This window comes from Petaurus breviceps, unplaced genomic scaffold (assembly GCF_028583685.1).
Source record: "Petaurus breviceps papuanus isolate PSGF00001 unplaced genomic scaffold, PetGlider_PUasm1.0 41, whole genome shotgun sequence".
NCBI classification, from domain to species: Eukaryota; Metazoa; Chordata; class Mammalia; order Diprotodontia; family Petauridae; genus Petaurus; species Petaurus breviceps.
The window spans coordinates 4,851,073-4,855,404 of record NW_027186320.1 but is presented as its reverse complement, the minus strand read 5'-3'; the positions used below and the strand labels follow the sequence as shown (position 1 = coordinate 4,855,404).

Genomic DNA, 4,332 nt, shown 5'->3' with positions numbered 1-4,332 from the left:
CCTTTCTCTCTCCCCACCTGAACTCCAAATTAAGGGGAAAAAATCATTTCCATAGAGCTTATAATTGTGAATTGACTATGGCTGGGAAACTTTCATAACACATTTTTAGAGATGCATTATAAAATGTATCTAACAGTATTTATATGTGGTACAATCAACTCAGGTGGAAAATGTACTGGGTCTAGAATTGAAAAGGAAAAGAAGAACAGGTTTGGCTGCTTTGGAGACATAACACGCTTCTTTTAGAGTCCCCAAGGTTCTTATGAATTTCAGTATTAAGATTTTACCAGAGTTGTTACATGTCAGCAAGTTGTGACAATGCCCATCAAGTGCTAAAGACAAGTGTCAATGGGAGACATTTACAATATTTAGGGTGGTTATTAACAATTATAGCATATAATCCATAAGAACTTTGATGAAAAGCAGGAGCAGAATATTTCATCAAGGATTTATACAACATGAAAAATAAATGGGCTAATCACATGTTAAGTATGAAGGAAGACTGGTAGATAACTAGATTGTTCCATGTGTAACTTGTGTCAAAAAAAAAGTCAATGAAGTCCTTAGGAACAGTCAATCTTCAACTTTTGTGGGGATAATATTACTAGAAAATTACATGAAAGTAAAAATGCAAATGTTGATACTTTTGATACATTGAGCTTATAGGAAATAGGGTGTTAGTTTCCCTTGGCCACCAAAAACTATAATCTTTCCATAGACATTTCTGAATATACTTTTTTTCTGCATACAATTATTTATAACAAATGATTAATTCTTTAATATATACTTTTCCTAGCACTGTGACCATGAAATAACTCATAAAATGCAGTAAATTAAATAAAATTGGTAAGATGTAAAACATTTCTAGAAGGCTCTAGCGCCTTCTACATTAAGGAATCACAGGGCTTGGAATACAATATTCCAAAGGTCAAAGGAGCTAGGATTAAAACCCCGAATCACTTACCCTGTAAAACTGAGTATAATGCACTATTTCCCTCCCCAGCTTTTCCATACAGGCTAGAATCCTGTATCTCATCGATGGCCCACAATCTTTTGGAACAAGTCCTTAAAGGCTTGTATCACCTGCTTGTTTCTCAGGGTATAAATGATGGGATTCGGCAGAGGGCTTATTGAAATATTGAGCACAGCTACTCCCTTGTTGAAGGTGGCCTCATGCTTTGCTGGTAGCTTGATCTCCATGAAGATGCAGCTTCCAAAAGAGAGAGAGAGGACTATCATATGGGAGGAACAGGTGAAAAAGGCTTTCTTCCTTTGTTGAACAGAAGGAAATCTGAGAATCATCCTGATGATGTTTGTGTAAGACAGCATCATAAGCCCTAGGGTTATCACAAGTGTCAGCACAGCTAAGAATGAATCAACCAATTCTGTTAGGCTGGTATGTGAGCAGGAGTGTTTCAGAAGAGGAGTTGTATCACAGCAATCATGATTTATGACATTGGATGAGCAGAATTTCAGATGATTTGCCATTAAGACTCCTGAGAGAGAAGTCAGGAACCCAGCCAACCAAGAGCAAAGAACAAGCAGGGCACAGATTCTGCTCCTCATGATGATTGTATAATGTAGGGGCTTGCAGATAGCAACATAGTGATCATAGTCAGTCAGGAGGTAAAACTCAGTGGCCCCCAGAATTATGGCAAAAAAGTTTTGAGTGAAGTAGCCAACAAAGCTGATGATTTTGTTCCCTGTTGAGATACTCTACAAGAGTCAGGGAATAAAAACAGACATGAGGAAAATTTCTAAGATGGAGAAATTCCAAAGGAAGAAATACATGGGTGTTTGGAGGTGAGAGTCCAGCAGGTTGAGGGTGATGATGGTCAGACTGCCAATGATGCTGAACGTGTAGGTAAGAGAGAGAAAGAGGAAAAGCACAACCTGGAACTCAGGAGCATCTATAAGACCCAACAGAAGGAAATCAGTCAAAGTGGTGGGGTTTTTCATTGTGACCTTGACTAGATCTGAAAGTGAAAAGAACAATTAGGTGTAAAGATGGGAGATGTAGGAGTCAGGCTGCAAGATCCAAGGCAATCAATTTATGAAAATTTCTTCTATCTATCATGTTGGTTCTGTGTAGGACATCTTGTCCAAAACGTCTTCATCAAGGCTTCACTATTTTGCCCCTCATAGAGAAATAATATTCCATGACATTCCCGTATCCCAACTTGTTCTGAGAACAGGCCCCAGGTCAAGATAAAAAGACCTCTCTGTGGGTACTGAGTAAGGATATAGTTTACTAGTGACTTATGGGTAGAGGTTTTGTGTATTAATGATACTTAGAAATTGATTGATAAGTGATTGATTGAATTAATTTAGTTGCCCCATGAGTAGAAGACTTTGAATAAGTGACTGATTGAGTTAACTTAGTTGACTCATGAGTGGAAGACTTTGACTATTGTACTTTGAGATGATTGTTCTTTGTTCTAAATATTGTGACCATTTCGGTGAAAACTATGTGGCCATTTTAATGATAAGCTGCTGAGAATACTACTAATGATTTTCTGTGATAAGTTGTAATATTGTGAATACTGTACCTTGATTTTCTGTGAAGGTTTTGCATTGTTTTGTTATAGAATGAATAGAGTGTTCACTATATGGTATAAACAGAACCTTAAAAGCTGTCCACATTACCATTCTTCTGAAAAGCTGCTCATGTGTGGCATTACATTATAGCATAGTTGGAAGGATTACAAAATATAGTGCAGTAGCAAGAAAGCACCCCAAGTGTCCTCAGGGTGGCTGCCAACACAGGTTCTTGGATCTGCTTTGTTAAAGGAAAGCAACTCAAAATGGTTTAACAAGTTTACTTTAATCAGTCAAATATGTATTGTTTACCTAGTTCAGGGGGAAAAGGTCAACACCCCCGAATTCAGAGTATACAGACAGAATTATCAAGACAGAGAAACAGATCAAGTAGACAGTTTTCCAAATTGTCCAACCATTACATCCATAGCAAATCAACATCTGGGTTTCATTAACATCTGGGTTTTTCAAAAGGGGGGGGGCTCTCAACAATGGCTTCCCAGAGTTGCATCTGATCAAATCACAAAACACTTCTCAAAGTGAGCCCCCAGAACAAAGCCTCACATCAGGGATTATATAGCCTTCTCCTGACTCAGAGAATGTAACAACCTTCTGGACCCATTGGCCAATCAAGAAGCATCTACTGAAAAACAAGCCTCCCACCCCAGGCTCCAGGTGCACTTTAGCCTAGGGACAGGGAAGACCTTAAAAATTTACATTCCCGTTACAAGTGACTCTATTTGTTCCAGAATCCATGGCCATTTAAATTGAAATTGTAAGGCCACAATCCTGGAGGGGTGGAATACAATGGTAATGTAATTTGAATTTGAAGATGCCTTTAGGTTGACAAAGATAGCAGGTACTTAGCACTTAGTAATTGATCAAGCCTCTGTTGGGGAAACAGAAGTTATGAACTCCTCTCTCCTGTTGCTGATGTAACAGGAAGGGGTTGGCTAAAACAGGAAGTAGCTAATGCTGTGTATATGAGAAAAGCCCCAGAGAGGCACAGTCAGAATTTCTTGGGACCAGCATCTGATGGCAGAGATGCTAATAGATGAGAGAATGGAGAACTGAGCCAGAATTTCCTGAGAACTTGTGGGGGTGGAGCTTCTTCTGAACAGGAGCCCAAGAGACCAGGAGCCCAGGTGAAAGAGGAGCCAGGAGAAGACTGAGGAAGCAGAAGACTGAAGAAGCATGACCAGGATGGTGAGACTTTGTCTGTTTGTGCCTTGATTGAGCCTTGAATTCCAGGGAACAGAAATTGTGAAGGATTTGAGATGGACTGGACCCAGAGAACTTCAGTATGGAGCAGGACCTACCCTGAAAGCTGTACAAGGAACTGGAAGCTACTTGCCATTGAACCCAGGTGACAGTCTGGTGAATCCAGGTGGAATCTGGGACCATGGAAGTGAATCCAGGGAATCTGAGAACCAGCCCTAAATCAAAATGAAAAAGCGTCTCCTTGTATATTGAGTAATGATGAAATTGTAGTTTACTAATGACCTAGGGGTGGAGGGTTTGTGTCTTAGTGATTAATGATACTTAGTAATTGATTGCAGAATAAGTGACTGATTGAGTTAATCAAGTGTGAACCATGAGTGGAAGACTTTGAATAAGTGACTGATTGAGTTAATTTAGTTGCCCCATGAGGGGAAGACTTTGACTTTGTACTTTGAGATGGTTGCTCTTTGTTTTAAATGGTGTGACCCCTTTGGTGAAAAGTATGTGGCTTTTTAAAAAGTATGTGGCTATTTTAATTCTAAGCTGTTGAGAATACTATTAAGGATTTTCCAT

The 4,332-nt window shown here is 39.3% G+C and overlaps 1 pseudogene; it reads right to left on the bottom strand.

Annotated features, from left to right (window-relative positions):
- Nucleotides 1-1,032: 1,032 nt before the first annotated feature.
- LOC138171051 (olfactory receptor 6C4-like) lies at nucleotides 1,033-1,959 on the bottom strand (annotated as a pseudogene).
- Between the last annotated feature and the right edge of the window lie 2,373 nt (nucleotides 1,960-4,332).